Raw genomic sequence first — 20,511 nt, 5'->3', positions numbered from 1 at the left:
TGGGACATTACAATACTTTAAAGGTACCCATCAATGTCTTCTGACTGAATACCCTGATTTAGGCTTTCTAGGCATGGAGATTATGAAAGCTTTGGAAAATTCACTATGCGTATGCTACTTGTATCCATGGTAAGAGGATGCAGAGAGATCAGAGAGAACCTACAGACAGCACACACTCGGGGAAAGTTAACAGAGTGAACAAAACATAAAGGTCAAATACAAATCACTGAAGTCTTCCAGCTCCTGAAATGCTATTTTCCACTGAAAATTTAAAGAGAAGACTTCTGTTTAGAATGCATCAGGATTCGAGGGTTCTCTTTAAATGATTAATAGACTTAAAAATGAAGATGATGAGCTCAGATTTGGAAAGACTGACAGGAATTAGCCGTAAAAACATAGCAATTTTTTCAAAACCACAAAAAATGAATGCCAAATACGCACTATTTTGGGCTGCCTTTGATCTTAATTGACTGATAGCCTACAAAATATTTATTTTGCTTTGCAGAAATCTGAAGCACTATGCCAGTAGTTCTTTAGCATCATTGCATCAGCTCCCACAAACTGCAAACAAACCTGGCTTCCTCTCTATAGTAAGCCAATATATGGAGAATTTCCTTGAAAACCAAAAATGTAATGTATCACTCCCAAGGTTAACATTCGCTTTAAAGGAAAGCCACCCATTCCCTGCAGAGAATAAATGAGACCTTTCAGACTGACTTTGCCGTCCATCCTAAGGGAGTAAGTGTGGGGCAGGACAACTGAAGGGGCTTAGTAAAGACCAAACAGACAAGATTCCTGCTGTCACGAAGCCTAGATTCTAGTCACTGTAAACAGATAGGAGTAAGCACACAATCCATGAGCCAGAAGGAGTCACACTGTGATGAGTCCCTAAAGGAAACACAGTGGGTTCATTTGATGGGGTGACAGGATCACTTTAGATGGGGTGGCAAGGAAAGGCCTTTCCAAGGAGATGGCATTTGACATTTGAGCTGTGCTTTGGGTGACAGGGCTGAACTTGTCATAAGAATGTAAGGGCCGAGCTCCAGCACAAAGAGCAAGGGTGCAAGAGAAACCAGCTTGGCACAGTGGAGGAACAAAGAGGCCAGTGAGTCTGGTGCCCATGCACAGCGGGGCTGGTGGGGGGTGGGGGGAGAGGATGGGAGGAGGCTTCTGTGAGGGCCCTACTGCTCCAGCTAGGATGTGCGCTCTCTTCGAGAAAAACAGGAAGCCACGCAGAATCTGCAGCAGGGGAGTGACATGCAAGGCCTGAGTGATAAAAAGCCTGTCCAGGAAGTGCGCAGGAGCTCTCTGGTGGTGCTGGGAGAGTCTCAGTGTTGGAATATTTGCTCAGACTTGACATGTGACACTGATCAATTGAATGTTTAAGATCTGCACGAGGTCTCAGTGTTGGCCTTAGCCCCGGAGGTGTGACTGCCCTGACAGACATCGGGAGTGCTCAAAAAACAGTCTGGCCTGTTCACTTTAAAGCAATGTTGAAATGCTTAGCATCACCTATTTAACAGGCAGGGGTCAAGGCAGACGGGCCTTGAAGGACCAGAAGTCAGCGAAGGTGAGAGGAGAGAGCAGACTGAGGACGTGGGCAGATGAAGCGGCCAGACGGAGCGAGGCCCGGAGTCAGAGGCGGAGGTTTCAGCCAAAGCAGGGCAAGAAGCCTGCCTCCGGCAGGGCTGGAGGGACGCGGGTGCAGGGGTTAATGCCTGGATGCGCGGATGGTCGTCTGACCTGTGTCAAGGTGATGAAAGGAGTGACATGATCAGATTCCAGAAGGAATAAGATCTTCAGGGCAAGTGTCAGGAGAGTGGGCAGAGGGCTGAGCACCGAATCTCGCACAAGGCCCATGTTTACGCAGAGGATTCAGAGCAGAAGAGGAGTGAGGGAAGCATCCCGGAGACCAGAGATGAGACTTTAAGGGGACTGAGAAGTAGGAAAACCCACTAGCCTCAGTGATTACAAGTTCCACTGGCAACTTTAGGGAAGGGTGATGAGGCGAGAGGAGGAGATAATTCAGCAAATCACATGGTGAGTTCAGGGCAGAGCTGGGATTTGGGCTCACAATCACATTTCCCTGGTAGCAGGCCAACTGCAGGCGTGTCCGTGTGTCTGTGTGTGTGTGTGTGTGTGTGTGCACACCCACACACCCTGTATGTGTTTCAACACAGAAGAGAATTTTTCGCTGGGAAAGGGGAAACTGACCAGTCCTTAAAGATTCCATGTAAGTGCTTCACGTGATTAGCGAAAGAACATTCTACTTCTCCCACGTCATGTGTGACACCACTTCACGTTGCTCTCTTTTCCTTTTATCCTCTCCCATATCCCCACTAATCTTCCCATTGTATGATTCCTTTTTTTGTTGTTGTTAATGAGAGACTGGCAAACATTTTCTTTAAAGAGACAGACAGTAAATATTTTAACCTTTGTGGGCCAAGAGGCAAAATCAGCTTATCATGTAGGTATTTATATACTAAGAGTCAGACAAAACTTCCAAATATTTCTCACTGATAAAGTCTAAAGTATAATAATAATAATGATTTAGTACAATTTTTGTTCTTTTGCTGTTGTTATAATACAAGCCAACTAGCGAAAGGAATGGATTCTTTTTTGTGGGATTAAAATTTCACTTAATTGGAGTTTAAAAAGTTAGTGTTCTCAGTCACCAAATCCGTAGCAAATATTCACCTGTAAACACCCCTCCGAGCTCACACCCTGCACAAAAAGAGGCCTGGGGGCTAGGCTGGACTTGGGCCGCAGGCCAGCTCCTGCTCTAAGCAGTCCCACCACGTGCCCCTGCTACGTGCTCTGAACCTGGTGGGTTTGCAGCTGCAACCACAGACAGGGTGTCTGGCTGCCGGCACTGCCTGTGATCCTCTTATATCGGACTCTTCACTCCTCCTCCTCATTTTTTTCCCTCTTGTCCTTAATGAAAAGCACTCTTTCCTGGTATAGGATGTGAACCAAATGGGCGATTTGGGTCTTATGTCCAAGGGATGATTTTGGCGCCTTAGAAGAGTCCTGTCCTTCAAAAATGAAATTGGCTGAAGGATGAAATTTCTTTAATTTCGAAATCAGGTATAAATCTCAACATGCAAATATACTCGGGGAAGAAAAGACACTGACTTGAGGTCCCTCACCCGAAGGCACAATTAAATGTCCAACCAGTTTTTAAGCACAAGGTTTATTTCAGAAGCAGAACTGACAGCTGCTGGGATGAACCATCAAGGCAGGAAGGTGTCCTGTCCGTTCTACATTCTCTGTCATCTGGGGCTCAGGGTTTACTCTGCGCTGAATCCTGGGGAAACACCACTTCTGCAGCCCCGCCCCTGCCCTCCAGCTTCTCGGCCTCTCCTTCGGTGTAGCCTCAGCCTCATCGACTCTCTCTTGGAAGCGACCTTAGAGGCCATGAAATCCACATCCTTATTTCACAAATGGGAAAACGGAGATGCAGAGAGGTGGATCCTGCTTTTCTTTGTGACTGTTGGCATGCTGTTTAATTTTATGTTTTTGAGTACTTGAGAAAAAGTGTCCTTCCAGCACTTCTGGGAAAAAAAAAAAAAGTGCAGCTTCTAGGAACTTTCAACTTGGGTGTGTGCTTACCCAGACGGTTTAAAGATTCATGGGCTCAGAAAGGCATCTGTGAGTCAGAGCCACAGTGGGGATTTCCGGTATTTATGGTGGAGACCGGCCAGGTCCCCAGTTGACTCACTTGGAAGATGCTAACAGACCTGAGTCCCAGAAGTGAGTTCATTTGGTAGAGTCCCAGAGTGAGAGCCCGGGCACTGGTCAAACGAGAGCCAAAACCTTCCTGCGTTTGGCCATCAGACAACCCTCAGAGCAAAATGAACACGGGCTCAGGAATCAGCTGGAGGCAGGTCTGAATTTCAGCTCTGCAGAAGTGGCCTTACTTCGGCAATTCAGCTCGGCTCCGAGCCTCAGTTTCCTCCTGTGCAACTCGAGGGATTAATACCTACTTCACAATACTCTGGTTCAGACTGAGTGAGATCATGGGCTTACGGAGTCTAGCACAGAGGCTGGCACCTGATAGAGACCCAACAAAATAAAATTACTAACGCCCAACACACTTGTTGTCTTACAAATAGGTGGATATTTATAAGCCTAACTTTCTATCAGTCAGAAAAGGATGGGGAGAGGGAAAGTTCAGGAAGTACTTAAGACTACGTGCTATTAGTACTTTTCTGGAGTAAATATAGTCTTTCACAAGAGTCCTGGAGGCTCCCCAGGCCTACTGGAGTCATGGAAATCAACAATGGTCAGTATCCTTTTGGACACCATCTCAAGATCCTCTCAGCCCGCCCCTCACGCAGGCCACTACGAGCCGACCAAGGTCAGCACAGCCTCACCAGCTTCACCCCGGGGCATCTCAGCAGTTCATCAACAAGAGACGCTGCCCATCCCTGCTGCCCACCCCTGAGCTTCCTTGATGACAGCAGAGGACACCCCTGAACCCCCCAGGATGGAGGCGTTAACACCTGCAGAGCTGCCCTGGTCCAATAAGGCGTAGGGGTCTAGGCAAAAATGCTTCCTGCCCCTGTGACCCTTGCACACGGACAGGCCTCAGGCACATTTCATGACACTTCTCAGGAGGTCCCGTGAAACTGAGTACAAGTGGTGGCCACCTCCACAAGGCACCCTCGTATCGGCTCCCTTCGCTCCCCCATCCTTTGCTTCTGCTCCCTGGGGTCACATTCTTCACAAAGTACCTGCATGTGGCCTCTGTGTCAGGCTCTGCTTTCATGCTGACACTACCCAGTCCCTTGGTTTCCTAGAGTAATAGGTTTATGCAGTAGAAGGGACCGTGGAAGAGAGTTTACTTCCAGGATGAGAAGGAGATGGCCGGGTGTTGTTCTCGCCCCCCCCCACTCCAGGGACAAAGGTCACTAACTAAGCGTGACACTCCTTCTCAAGGAACCGAGACACAGCCTCAGAATCCGTCTCTGCACTGCTTCAGGTCGCCTCCATCAACTAACCGAAGCTAATGCTTGATTTAAAATTCATTTGCTACCTTGGGTCCAACAGACCCAGCCAGTTCAGATCTCAGCTCTGCCTCTTACTGGCTGTGCAGCCTCGAAACGACTTTCCTAACTTTGGTGAATTTCATTTTTCTCATCTATAAGATGAGCATAATCATTTCTTTCCACAGTGTTACTAAGAATACTTAACGTTATTAAACATTTTTATGTATTTGACATTTAATAATAGAATACGCTGAAGTGCCTAAGAATGTACTTGACACATACAAGATGCTTAATACATGTAATTCTGTTCTCCCTTTTATTTTAAAATGCAATGAGCAGGGGATGTGCACATGCAGTGACTCGTTGTGTAAGCTTGGCCAGTAAACCCCACCTCTGCACTTTCCATCTGTGAAACGGATATAATCATCTATATAAACCCCAACAAAACCTCTTCCCCGTGTTTTTCCTTGCTCCCTCTGCCTCCTGACCAACCCTGGTGCTTTCCTGAGTGGCCCTCTATGGTGTGGTATTCCTCACCATACCTAAAAAATGAGAAAATCCACATTTTAAAACAGTGAGACTGAGAGATCGATGCCATCTAACTGATTACAGGCAGAACCCTCAGTCCCTGCTCTTCCTATCACACTACCCTGCCTCCCAGCTGGGGCATTAGGCAATCCTGACTGCCATCTACAGGAAGACAAGCCCAGCACAGGGCCTGATGAGGAATAAATGCTGACCAAGGAGCTCGCCAAGCATCGTGGGGGCCCTGATGCTCGGTGGGAAGAGGAAGGTGGAGGAAGCGAAATAAGACTTAGGGTGGCCTTCTCAGCCTGGTCAGCTCTGAACCCAGTGATGGAAGGAGGAACTGGAGCCCTGACTACAGAAATCTGGAACTGCCATGGCTCACCAGAATCAAAGATGTATTCTTAAGTGCCACACCCAGCAATTACATCCGAGTAGAAACACTAGTGGTGATGACACAGCCAGAAGAGGGGATACATGAAGAAATGTGAGGGGTCATCAATCTGCTGATTACTGAGTTCATAGGTCCTCCCTCTAAACCCAAATCAAGGCCCTGAACAGTTCTGCCATCACTTTTCTTCTTTTTAATGGATGGGCTTGATGCTGTTTATCATCACTTAGATCTCTAAATATCTATACTTCTCAGATCATTTTTACAAAAATAAACTCCAATGGGGTCCCTTTTATCTATTAACTGCACAAGAAATGCCCCAGAAACAATCAAAGGAACAGCCAGCAACAAAGAATAACCATGCGTCAAATTATAAGACCCAGCAAACAATGAAGCTGACAGGGAAATGGTTTAGAAGAAAAAATATGGAAAATGATCAGACTATAATAAGAGCAGGGGATATCAGACTTTGACGAAAGTGGAAATTCAGACCTGGAATAAGTCTGAGAGATCATGAAATACAGGAATCTTTATTTTATGAACAAGGACATTGAAGCTCAGAGTGGTTAAGTCATTTGCTTTAAGATGAAGCAGCTAATGAATGAGAAGGATACTCAAAGTCTAGAGATTTGAACCCACCTTATCACAGCTGCGTATCACAGGAAACATGGATTATTTGGGGAAAAAATATAAAAATTTCAATAGCCTAACAACTTTATTTTCAGCTGTTTAAGCCCAAGAGAGGACCAATATTTCAGAGACTATTTTATAAGATAATTTCAAAAATTAAAATGTAGAAATGAGATTTCTAAAGTCACAATTCATAATCAAAATCATCTTAAAATGAACACTCATGTCCTCAAAGGGGCAATATTTTTAAAAATTTGTATATATATATATATATGCACAGATTTGTCACTAGGGTAGAAAAGACTTGAAATGATCAAACCAGAAAAGATTATAATCAGTCCCTGGACTGGTGGACACATTTTCAGGTAGAAAATATGGCTGCCCTTTGTGAACCTCCTAAAACCCTACTTAGCGACATGTGGTTTCTCCCCGAATGCACATAAACCAGAATATATTTAGGAGTTGGTCTATTTCTAGTCACACAAGTTATGTTTCCTAAATAAGCCTTCGGATTACCATTTTGGTTTGTTCCCCAAAATTTCCGCACTCCATATGGTGGAAGATGCAGTCCCACCTTCTTAACAAGACCTTGTGTGAACTATACAGTGCTGCCTTCAGCCCATTCGTTCCTATGCATATTCCAGGGTGAAGAGACATGCAGGGCTGATGAGGGAGGCAGGAAATGAGAAAGACAGGCATGTTCCAAAGTTGAGATTCTGAACTGCTTTCCAAATTTCCAAATGTGAAAATTTCTTTAGTTTGCAAAAGCTGTTGTAAATGATAGCGCAGAGCATATACATTCAGCTTATGGGGAGAGTCACACCGTACGGTGTTATACTAATTACAACTCAAAAACCTACTACAGTAGATTTTTTAGCACATCAATAAGAATATTATAGTTGCAGTTTTATCTCATTGAAATAATGATTTGTAAAGCTACATAAGCCTGGAAAGGGTCACTTGGGGATATATTAAAATTATTTTTGGAATGCTATGAGAATAAACTTACCTGTTCATAAGTGATTATACTGATTTTCTCTTCTGACTCCTCTTCAGTTACAGGTTTAATGGTTAATTTTACTTATATTAACCAAACAATTAGCCCCCCAAATTTCTAGAATTTCTGTAACACTGAAAATAATTTACATGCAAGGAAATTAAGACAATGAGTTACCCATACCTATGTGGCATTAGTTTGAGAAGATAGCATAAATAGGTAAGAAAACACATTACTTCATTAAGTTTTCATAGTGCATTTGAAACCTTGGCTAGATAACGCAATGATAAGGGCTACCAACTGTTTACTACAGCACAAATTTGCACAGTATGAAAGGAATATACTTTAATAGTGCATATCCTTTTTGAGAGGAAACGAGCTTTGGCGACCATTACTCATGTAACTGTTCAAATCCTTCCAAACAGCTTTCAGATAACTGTTGTAGGTATCAGTCTTATGAACCAAAATTAACCGAGACTCCACAACATTCTTTCCTCCAAAACATCTTCCCTCTCCATTTTGCTATTCATTATTATAATTATTAGTGAATAATAAATGCTTTTCAGGCATTTCTTACATTAATAAGCCAAAAGGCAGATAGCCAAGCAGGTAGATAGATAGAAATGAACAATAATCTAAAATAGAGGAGGGGACCTAAAGGTATTATTTATATTTAAGGGAGAAATTATGTTATAATTTAGTCTTCTCGTGTATTTCCAATATTTTGTTTATTTTTTAAAAACTAATTTATTCACCTTTTTCTGTGATCATTTTCCAAGTGAGGTTCCTTTTTAAAATCAGTTGTGCAGATTTAATTCTTTTTTTATATACATATTTTTTTCTTTTCAGATTATTTTCCATTATATGTTACTATAAGAAATTGAATATAGTTCCCTGTGGTATACAGTAGATTCTTGCTGTTTATCTATTTTATATATAGTAATGTGTGTCTGTTAATCCCCAACCCTAATTTATCCCTCCTTGCCCTTTCCCTTTTTAGTTTGTTTTCTATGTCCATCAGTCTGTTTTGGGTCTGTAAATAGAATTTGTATGATTATTTTTAGATTACACATATAAGTGATACTATATGATATTTGTCTGTCTGACTTACTTCACTCAATATGATAATCTCTAGGTCCATCCATGTTGCTGCAAATGGCATTTTTTCATTGTTTTTTTATGGCCGAGTAATACTGTATTGTATGTATATGCCAGACCTTCTTTATCCAGTCATCTGTGGATGGACATTTAGGTGGTTTCCATGCCTTGGCTGTGGTAAACAGTCCTGCTATGAATCTTGGGGTGCAGGTGTCTTTTCGAATTATAGTTCTCTCCAGATAAATGCACAGGAGTGGGATTGCTGGATCATAGGTCTATTTTTAGTTTTTTAAGGAACCTCCACAGTGAGGTTACTTTTTAAAACAATATTTAAATTAATGACTGATCTACAATCAGCCTGAGTTACCGATGTATAATGAGAGGTCGAGAGAGAGGCCATTGACTGAGAGAGTCTTCTGTGCATCTGAAAGTGTACTAAGCATTCAGCATCACTATCTTACTTACTCCTCAGGTCAACACTATGACACGTCTTATTATCCCTAATTGACTTAGGAGAAAACTGACGCCCAGAGAAGTTAAGTAACTTACCTAAGACTATATAAACGGTAGATGGCAATGCTTGAATTCAAAGATTTGTTTGATTTTAGGCATAACCACATGTCTGACTTGACCATTTGAAAAATCAAACCAAATCAAACCAAATTCCTCAACAGAAGAATCGCTTACCTTTGAGTGGTTCTAATTTCTGGTGTATTTTCCAAAACAAACTGCAAACTACATGTGATTAGTTGCACAGGATTATTAATGACTCACCAGTTTTTCTCGTGCATCACCCCACTATCCTTCTCTGCAAAAAACATGTTATGTGTATTAACATTTAAAATATTGTTTTTAACGCTCATGACCATCATACTCCATTAAACATGTTCTTCTGGGTTAAACTATCATTAAATTATTAAAATCATTAGCAGCACTCAACTGAGCAAAACAAATTAAATGCACTACATATTTTAATACATTATTAAGCTTAAACGGTAAAATTGGAGTCGAATTCCTTAACGAAATGCATGGGTGGGGGTGGCAGAGTGCCTTGATTAAAGCAGTCTGACAAACACAAACGTTTTGCATCTTCACTTGTTTCCCTTCACCAAGGAGGTTTTTATACCTTGAGACAATGGAAAGATTCAATGAGAGTTGGAAGATTGTGAAAGAGGAGGTACGACAGACCCCTTGGCACCCAAGCACATCTAGGGTATCTCTCTGTTAGATTAAAAGTTTATGAAGTATATGAAAATAGAGTGAAGAATCAAACTATCTTCACTCTACCCTCGGCTCGCCCTCCAAGGGATAGGCAAACGCCACTTTTTATTCCAATTTTCTATAGGTTATTTTAACCCCTGCTAAGTCTCCATTCCCCATTACATTTTAATTGTTCAACGTTTTATAAAAAGATTTAAATATTAATACTTGAACGTGCTCCAGTCCACTACATTTCACTGTGGTGTCAACTGCAGGTATGCAGTTTGTACTTTCTGCATTTCCAGTCCTTCCTTCTGCTCCTCTGAGGCAAACAGATCCGCTCCCTCCATCCCCCAAATACAATTCTCGCTTCCCCACCTCCACATCTTGGCCCCAGGCCTCCACTTTCATTCCACCACCCCAGCCAGGCGCACGTGGAAAAGTCCTCTTCTCCTTGAAGACTGAGATCCAGCTCATCCTGCAAACACTGGATCCGTCCCCAGCTCTTTCCTGAAGTCTTCCCAGAACAACAGGGAATCAGTGCTCCCTCTTTCCTTTCTGAAGTCCAGCAAGAACCAGTGTTCCTCCCACTCTTCTCTACCTCACCCTTATTGTTTGGCAATCCCAATGACATTGTGAACAGCGCCCTCACTTTTCACCACAACGCATCCCTCAAGGCCATGTTGGAAAGCCGACTGTCACCAAGCCCATTCCTGTTTCCACCCCGGGCACCATGCAACACTTCAGTAAGGAGTGGTGACAAACGAGAGCTGAGACCAACAGGGGCATAAAACTAATAATAGTAATAGTAGTAATAATAATAATAAAGCACCGGTGTATCTCAAAAAATAATTTGGGAAAAAAATAAAATTATGACTTAAGTCATAGAAGGCTGAAATGGATCTTAGAGCCCCAGTACCAGCCCCCTCATTTCTCAGATGGGGACCCAAAGCCACAAAGAAGGTGAGAAACTTGCCCTGAATTTCAGAGCTGAGAAGGGATGGGAACAGAACTCAGGCACAGCCCTGCTGACATGCAGACCACAGCCCTTCCTAACATAGTCTACTGCCCTGCTAGAAATGCCTATTAAAAGGGCAAACTTTACACACCAATTATTTAGGGAGCCTTAATTTGCAATAAAGTGTTCAACTACCATAAAGAATAAAACTACTAAACCATAAATCCAAAACCAATATACTCCTCACAGTAAACATTAAGCAAACAGTAACCCAAATAAAACCCCCCGGTGGGCTCCTGGGAGGGGCAGCCACACCTCTGTCTGCACGCTGCCCGGCTCTCTGGGGTCACACACGTCCCGTGGATGAACCCACAGCCCACGGCCGGCCCCCTCGGCTTCCTATGCAGCCGGACGCTAGAGCTGTGAAACGTACCCAGGGGAAACCGGCACACCTTTTCCTCGCCCCATCCATCTCCCGGCAGCTCGCAGACACAATCCAAAAATTAACTGATCATTTAATTCAAAGATTAATTTGCAGCATCTAAATAATTCAAGGCTGTCACTAAAGACCTTAGCTGAGAGGATTTAGAACTATCATTCCCAGCACAGGTTGGACATTGGATTGTAGGAGGAGTTTGGAAACAGTGTCCTCAGTTCTCACCAAATGAAGCAGAATCTCAGGGGTGGGATCTAAGCATTATTTTTTAAAAATTGATACACTTTAATTCTGATCATTCTGTACACTGTAAGAGCTAAGAACCAAGTGTCTGGTGGATAGAAGTTTTGTCAGTTAGGTCCTTTCCTTCTTTTCCTGACATTTCCTGCCCAACTGGCAGGACGTTTTCAGCTTCAGGTGACAGAATCCCAACCTACTTTGGCTCAAAGGCGAACGTGCTCACACATCTAAAGTCAGGAGTGAACCTGGCCCCAGGTGGGGCCCTCAGAACATGCACCTTCTACTCCTCTATTTTCTGAGTCCCTCTCCCACGTGACGTCCTCTCTTGCCTGTCTCCCAGATCAAATTCCATGGCCAAGCATCGCAGTCACTCCTGGCTTACTCCTTCAACTGCCTTCTCCCTCCCACTGGGGTGGGGGGGGCCCGGGGCAAAACCGTCACCCTGCTGGTGTCCAGCTCTGCCTTCTCCACACTCAGCCGTGCAGTGAACCTGGCCAGAGCGAAATACACCATCCTGTTGATAGGTCTCACCTTCAGTTAATGCCCCCAAAGCCCAGGGGGCCCTGAATTCTGTCAGCAGTCAGGCCACACTTCCCTACTCCATTCACTCCCCCACGCTCCTGCACAATTAATTCCCACCTTCCCTTCCCTCTGTTCCTCAAACCCCTAACACCTAGTCCCCCACGTTCACTCTCATCAGGGGACGCTGCTCCTACCTTCCCAGAGAACTGCAGGAATCTGAAGGGAACCGTCGCAGACTCAGCACCACCAACGCCCACCATCAGCTTCACACGCCTGCGCACTGCTTCCTCCTTCATCTGTGAAGGAGCCATCCGTGTCCCTGGCTAACCCAACCCTCCTCCTGCACCTGCCTGGAACGGTTCATTCTAGGTGTCAGCTCGGCTGGGCTGTGGCGCCCAGATATGTGGTCAAACACTATTCTGGATGTTTCTACGAGGGTGTGTTTGGACGAGATTAACATTGAAATGGGTGGATTTACATTGAAATGCTTTACTCTCAGTAAAGCAGACTGCCCTCCATCATGTTGGCCAGCCTTATCCAATCAGTGAAAGGCCTAACAGAACAAGAATGAGCAGCAGAAGGCTTGTGAACTTGACCTTCAACACTGGCTCTTTCCTGGGTCTTCAGCATGATGGCTCACCTTACAAATTTTGAACTTTGTAGCCTCCATAATCATGTATGCAAACTCTTTATAATATATAGGAATATATTATAATGTATAATATAATACATAGTGTGTATTCTACGGAATATATATTATATATCACATACATGCACACATCTTTTTGGTTCTGCTTCTCTAGAGCTATCCCTCTCATTAACACAAGGAATTCGCTCCGGGAATTCTCACCTTTCTGGTCTATGTCATCATTTTCTCTTTCTATAGGATCATTTCCATTTGCATTCAAACATGCTGTGATTTCTCTTCTGTATATCTAAGTTTTAAAAAAACCATACTTGCCCTTAATTGAATGTCCCCCACCAGCTACTGTCCCATCTCTCTGACTCCCTCGCCAACAAAACTTTGTGAAGTTTTATCTGTAGTCACTGCCTTCAATTTCACTCCTCTCATTTTCCACTAAGCCTCCTCCGAACATGTTTTCAATTCTACCACTGTATGGAAACTTCTCCTGTTGAGAGCAACAGCAATTTCTATTTTGATACATTCAAGAGTCACCTCTTGGTCCTCATCTTACTTAACCTGTCAGCAGCATTTTCAACAACACCCTGCGTCCCTCACTTCCCTCCCACAGCGCTGACCTGCGTGCTATTCCGCAGAAACGCAGGCACGTGCCTCCTTCCCATCCTGCACTGGTTGTTCCCTCTGACTGGAAAGTTCCTTCCGTTCCTTCCACTGATATAAAGTTTCCTCCTTCCTTTAATTCTTTGCTCAACTATGACTTCCTCAGCGATAGCTGACCTTATGATCCTACGTAAAATTAGAATCACTCCCACTTCCAGATCCCTCTTATTCTGCTCTATTTTTTCCACAGCTCTTGCTCCTAACATACTGTACAATATACTTATTTACTGTGTTCTGTTATTTAATGTCTGAGCTCCGTATGCAGATTTTTTGTGTGTCTGTTTTGTTCACTGGTATTTTTCAAGTATCAGAAACAATGCTTAGCACATACTTGACACTCGAGAATATTTGTTGAATAGATGAATGAGGATGCTCTTCAGCTATCCTCTCTGTTTCCTGTTACTCAGTTAAATTTCCTCCTAGTGTAGACCTGCTTCCCTCAAGATGGGTCAGACACCTGCTGGCCATTTCCAGGTTCACAGCTTTACAACTCCAGGACTGTACATGAATGGAGTCTTCCCTCTCAACTGCAGCTTGAAAAATTCAAGTGAAAGACTTAGGTCACATACCTACCCTCCAGACAACTCCTTTGGCCTAGAAGACACATCTTGTAAAAGGACAGCAAATAACGTTTATGTGTCACATGAGTTGTTGGTGACGATGTGACATCTGGGAGAATTGTCCCGAGCGGGCAGTTACCCCAAATTTATTTCCACTAACTCCCCATCACTCCGTCCCTTCTACCAGCAAACATTATGAAAGCAGAATTGAAAAAAAAAAAATAATGTCCATGCATACAACTGTCAAAGATAACACTACAGCGAGGCGTCCCACAGACACTGCACACTCAGTATGTCCAACAAGGTGGGCGTACCCCTCAGCCCCACACCTGCTCCTCCTCAACAGTCTCCATCTTATCAGGTGGCCCAGTTACAGTCACTCAGGCCAGAAACCTAAGACTCACCCTGACACCTTCCTCCGCTCCTTCCTTCCAGTCACATGTAATCCAATACCAAGTCCAGCAGCTTCTGCTTCTGAGAACTTCTCTAACCCAGCCCCACCATCAACACTTGTTTTTCAGTGGCTTATTTCTCTCCTGATTATCTATCATACTGTGTAACGGAATTGCTCGGTTATTTATATATTTCTATAGATTTGGGGTTCCTGGAGGACAGAAACTGACTTTCAACTCTGTGGATAGTAACAATTCTCCCATATTGCTGCCTGAAGTATTCTGACCAAAGGAAATGGTCAAATGCCTCACTCCCTTTAATTTTGTACCAAGAGTGTCCTCCAATGTGTTTCCTGAAATGGCCTTCTTGTCTCTGATCTGAGTTCAGGGGACGCTTCGATTTCCAAATGTCCTTATCCAATCCCATTCAAAAAACTCTTTGCTCTAATTCTTAGAAACAGTGTTGCCCTTAGTCTTCAGGAATGAAATGTTTTTCATGGTCCTGAACCTACTCTGGGATTCAGGGTCTTGAGATCCTTCTATGTGGGGCCCTGAAACTACTCCTATAGTTTAAAAGTGATCTAAGGAGAATTCCCAGTAACTGGCACAGCTCTGACTCAGGTGGAACCACGGGTCATGCTCTTTATAGTCAGCTGTGTATGTCAGGTTTCTCAGCATTCTGTGAATCAATTATGACTACAAAGAAAATTATCAGAAGCTTTTTTTCCACATTATGAGTACTGATTCTAAGGAGACTTCTATTTTTAAATTAAGAACGTATTACTTATTGACTATCCACAGTGCATCAGATATTCTTTTCCAGGCGCTGAGGACACAGAGATGAATGAAAAGCAGACTCCGATTCTCATATTAGTTGCTGACACACTGACTGGATAGCGATGCACATTGATGGATAATTGTACCATACAGTGATATGAATTCTAAGGTGCTAGGAGAGGCTGAGGGAAGAGACAGTGAACTCTGCCTGGGAAAGAGCTGGAAAGTCTCCAGCGATGGAGCTTTCACACTGAGACTAAATGGGCAGGAGGAAGGGTATGGTGAAGGAGTCGGAAAGAGACATGCCATGTTTGAAAACCAGTACATTCCGTATCCTGAAATACATGTGGCTTGGGGGGTTCATTTGAAAATGGCAATGTCCTGGTAGAATTATATCATTTCCTTAGTGATTATCTAGTCTGACTTCCTCATTTATAGAAGAGAAAACTGAGGCTCAGAGAGAGTTAGTGAGAAGTGTTATCATATCATCTCCCGTTCTGTGGGAGTTCCTTCACTGCTGATTTCATACATGTCATCATCACAGTGTTCTCTTTTAGTAAAAATGCACAAGCTAAGTTATTTTCTTGACCTGGCTGCAGCTGCACCATCCTAATAAGAGCTTGGAAACAGCAGCTGGAAAAGGAAAGATCTCACTGCTCTGGATTCTTCTTAACTTGACCTGTCAAGGCTTCAGAGACCCAGCGGAAAGGATGCTCTGGCTGTAGCCAAAGTTCGCATTGTCTAAAGTCATCCTGTGACAGACAGAAGCAAGGCCCCTTCCTGTTTCTTCCTTGTTTTTCCACTTATTGGTAATAATCAGTTCTAAGGGAGGGGGTAGATTTGAAAATTAAATCTATGCATATCATACACACAGTTTTAAAATGATCATTGTTCAAAGTTGTTGACAAATAAAGAATGATCAATGTTAACTGATTCAGTAAACCTAGGATTATCCTAAATTTGTTACACAGGTAATGAGATGTCCTTCAAATCTGAGTCATCCTAAAACACAGTTTCTACTTCATAGAAACACAGTGCCTGGGACTCTTTTGTTATGAGTTCTTTTTTATAGGACAGTAGCAATTTGGACTTTTTAAAGTCCAAAAGCAGACATGATTTCAGCTTCTGGTTCTATTTGGCCAGCATTCCTTCTCAAATACGGCTGTCTTAAAAGAGTGCAAAAGCAAGAGTTTCAAACAGGGACTGAGTTATCTTAGTCCCACTAAAGCAGACTGAGAAAACTGACAAGAATCAGTCATTTTGGCTTCTAAAAAAGGAAAGACTAGCCTTTTAAAAACATTACAGCTGCCTGTAAAGTGGAAGGCAATTTTCACGTATCTTCCAATGCAGTGTAACTCAGAACATTTTTACCTACTGACTCCATTTCATTAACTCATACTTGAGACTAAAGAAACTGTTCTGAAGGTGAACTCCACTGAACACAGGAAAAAGCACAGGCACAAAGGAAATAAACAAATATGTCAGGAACAAGCCTTTTGCTGCAACATTTTTGAGATCTACCTTTGCCTCAAGGTAAGGCAACCACTGCCTAAGAAGTCAACTGCAGTACTGCAGGGTGCAAGCATAAATGATAAAACGAGGAAGGGCCACACTGCAGTCTAGCAAGACTATTCTATTATAAATCCACCCTGTAAAAACCAAAGCTGGGTGGGACCATTCTGTTAAAAAAAAAAAAAAAAGACAATGAGAAGAGCTCATTCAATACAAAAGAAGAAGAATCATAATCAGGAAAGAGATGGAAAGTTAAGACTGGGTCTTTGTCAAGTAACATGAGTACTATTTACAGAACTGTTACCCGGTAATTTCACGGCAATGGCACTACCTCTATTTTAAGTGGTAGTTTATCTCTCTAGTAAAAAAATATATCTATATACTCAATCTTTGGCTGGGAAATTAACTGCTGCAGTTTCTTCCCCCCATTTTTGCTTAATTAATTAGTTGACAACAATATCCAAGGTGGCACAAAGGAACCCGCGTCTACTTGAGACCTAAAATGAGTAAAATCTAAATAGCACAATAAGGCAGATCGCAGGCCACCTGCAGGCCCTCACTGTGACTGCTGGGCAGTAAACAGCCTTAAGTCACACTGTTGTTAGGAGTTCATTCCAGGGTCCCTAGGGATACTGGAGGATTTGATTTTTCTGGACCTTCCTTTTTTGGCTGAAACATCCCACCCACCGAACAAGTCAGGAAAAACCTGTGTAGTGGCCGTGTTGTCCACAACCAAGAGCCTCCACCCCCCAGTGGTGTGTATTCCGTCCCCAGTGCCTCCCTGCGTGGTAACTCGAGAGAGTGAAGAGGGGAAAGTTCCGTAAATACATATGGAGAATTTCAACATAGAAAGAAAACACTTATTTGAATCAATTCCTTTAGAAAAATAAAAATTTTAAAGACTTCAGTTTTGGATTCCTTCCCTTAAAACGGAAGAGCCATTTTAACTTCGAAATCTGTCCTGTTTTTAGAATTGGGGTATTAAGCCATGTACTACTGCCCACAAAAGCATCAGAATCACAAACGCTGTGGTCAAAAGTCTTTACCCTTCTTCAGTTGACTGGTGATTTCATATGTTCTAGGAATATTTTTATCTTTTGGCATGATGCTCTGTACCATATGGTATAACACACTGACAAGCAAAAAGGGTAGAACTAGTTTGAAATATATACACATATATACACACATATATTTATACATTTATATATTCACACACACATACACTGCATGCATAGTGAAAGAAGTTGCATGTATGCCCGCAAAGAAAGAAGGGCAAAGTTACACATTCTGCAAACTACTGAGATTCTTTGTCCGTGTGAAAAAGGTCTTCCAAAATCCAACGCAGGAGTAAACGTTCCCTACAAACCTGAAAGCATTCAAGAGATGTATCAGGAGCCCCTACACTTTGCTACACCGAGTAATATTTGAACTGTCTGTAACACTTTTCCACACAATATTTAATGCTGCGTCTCTAAGTGCAACAGTAACTGCAGCAGTAACACGGGAACAGCTTGCAAAATCCACTGAGGAAGGGTTGTTAAAATGGGAACCTCACTAAACTGTCTTTAATCGATTCCCAGAGGGTGAAAATCTCCTTCTCCTTTGATTGCACGTTGCTTCAACATGGTTTTTCTTTTGGAAACAGTGATCTTGAATTGGATTTTACAAGTCTTCAGAAGGATGAAGAGTGACACTTAGCCTGCTCATTATTCTTTGTGTCAAGAGGTAGTGGCCCCTCAAAGACAACAGGAAAAGCTTCCTGACAATGATTTCTTGGATATGACACCAAAAGCACAGACAAAAGTAAAAATAGACAAATGGGACTACAAACTAAAAGTCTTCTGCCCAACAATTGATAAAATGAAAAAGCACCCTACAGAATAGGAGAAAATATTTGCAAATCATCTATTGATAAAGCATTAACATTCATAATGTATAGGGAACTCAACAATTCAATAGTAAACAAATAAACAAACGAAAACCAACAAATGACCTGGTTAAAAAATGGGCAAAGGAAATGAATAGACATTCTGCCAAAGAAGACATACAAATGTCCAACAGGTATATGAAAAAGTGCTCAGCATCCCTAAGCATCAGAGAAACGCAAATCAAAACCACAATGAGATATCATCTTTTACCTGTTAGGAACACTATTGTCAAAAAAAAGCTAAGTGTTGGCAAGAATGTGGAGAAAAGAGAAAAAGGGAACCCTTGTACACTGCTAGTAAAGATGTAAATTGGTGCAGCCACTATAAAAAACAGTATGGAAGTCCCTCAAAAAATTAAAAATAGAGCTACCATATGATCCAACAAGTCCACTCCTGGGTATGTATCTCCCCAAATTGAAATAAGAATCTGAAAGAGGTATCTGCATTCCCATGTTATTGACAATAGTCCAAGACATGGAAGCAACCTAAATGTCCATCAATGAACAAATGGATAAAGAAAATGTGTTTTATACATGCAATAGAATATTATTCAGCCTTGAGAAGGAAAGTCTGCCATTTGTGACAACATGAATGAACCTAGAAGAAATTATAGTAGGTAAAATAAGCCAGACACAGGAAGACAAATGCTACATCGTATCACTTATATGAGTAACCTCCAAGAGTTACACTCGCAGAAGAAGAGAGAATAATGGTGGTCCGCAGGGGCTGAGGGGAGGGGAAAACAGACAGTGTCAGTCAAAGCGGGCAGAGTTTCAGCTACAGCAGATGCGTAAGTCCCAGAGATCTACTGCCCACCATGGTGCCTGTAGTTTTTACTCTATTACACACTTAAAACTTTGCTAAAAGGGTAGACATTATGTTAAGTATTCTTAATAATAAAAATAATCATAATCACAGGGTGGGAGAGAACTTTTGCAGGTGATGGATGTGTTTATGGAACAGGTTGTGGTGATGATGGTCTTGCTGATGTACACTTATCTCCAAATTCATCGAAGTGTGTTCATCAGGCATATGTAGTTTTGTGTATGTCAGAGAGACAGACAGACAGACAGACAGACACACAGAGTCCTGCATTACCTGTCTGTTCTCCACTGTATCTAAACAAAGGGCAGTCCGGGCACACAGTGAACCTCAAAACCTCTGCTAAGCGAATATGTGGTGCAAAAGCCAGTAAATGGAATCAGGAAAAAGAGGTGTTTTCTCACACTGTCCAACAAATGTAACTTCCCCGCAACCTAGTGTCAGAAGGAGATTGCAGACTATTATTGCCTGCTCTTTTGAGACTTAACATCTTCTTTTAAAATCCAGATGTACATATTCATATCTTAGTTAAGTAACTACTAAAAATGCTTAAAAGTTGTATCAGACCTTCATAATTTCATTTTTAGTCAAGGGTAGGTGCATATGTTAGCACAATATTGCAAGAAAACTCACAAAGCATAAGAAAAAAAGAAGAAAAAAAACAGTGTTAAATGGTTGGACGTCAAGTCAAGCACTGTGCATTTGAACCTTAACTGCACTATAATTCTAGCTGTATGACTTAGGGAGCGTTATTAAAATGAGACAACTTTTTACCTCTATAAAGTGAGGGAAGTTATTGTGAGGGAGGATTCAATCAATTCAGTCTAATAACAGCTATAGTCTCGCCTCGGTGTCTCGTAGGTACACAGGAAGTGCTCAGAACTGTCCACTGCCATCGTTACAACAAGTCAAAAACTGTTCTGTAATGCTGTTGTCAGAGAGCAGGTTATTTTCTCATCAAAGAATTCAGAAACGAGATATGGAGGTCAAGAAAGCAAAGCGAGGATTTATTAAGTGATGGACAGTACGCCCTCAGGGGGAGAGCAGGCAGACTCAGGTGGGTAGCTGCCCTGAGTTACCTTGGCAAGCTGGTTCTATGGGTGTAAAAATGAGTGGGCAGAATATTCATCGGTGGGGAGGGGCTTGGGGTCTTCTTTCCTGATGTTTATCCCTGCTCCATCTTCCCAAGGGGAGGAGGGATTTTTGTCCTTATTTAGTCTTCATTAGGA

The 20,511-nt window shown here is 42.5% G+C and overlaps 1 protein-coding gene and 1 long non-coding RNA gene across 2 annotated transcripts in view; both read right to left on the bottom strand.

The window, feature by feature from the left end:
* The window catches only part of LOC102508530 (cytochrome P450 7B1), a 152,687-nt gene that overhangs the window by 124,276 nt on the left and 7,900 nt on the right, over window positions 1–20,511 (bottom strand). The window lies entirely within an intron of this gene.
* Window positions 947–9,258, bottom strand: LOC116660516. Its single transcript, XR_004316089.1, has 4 exons — window positions 9,248–9,258; window positions 1,446–1,455; window positions 1,074–1,076; window positions 947–1,040 (listed from the first exon to the last, which is right to left on the bottom strand). It is a non-coding gene; the product is annotated as an uncharacterized LOC116660516 (long non-coding RNA).

Source organism: Camelus ferus, chromosome 29 (assembly GCF_009834535.1).
Source record: "Camelus ferus isolate YT-003-E chromosome 29, BCGSAC_Cfer_1.0, whole genome shotgun sequence".
In the NCBI taxonomy this organism is placed as follows: Eukaryota; Metazoa; Chordata; class Mammalia; order Artiodactyla; family Camelidae; genus Camelus; species Camelus ferus.
The sequence above is the reverse complement of the archived record's forward strand: the minus strand, read 5'-3'. Positions and strand labels throughout refer to the sequence as shown.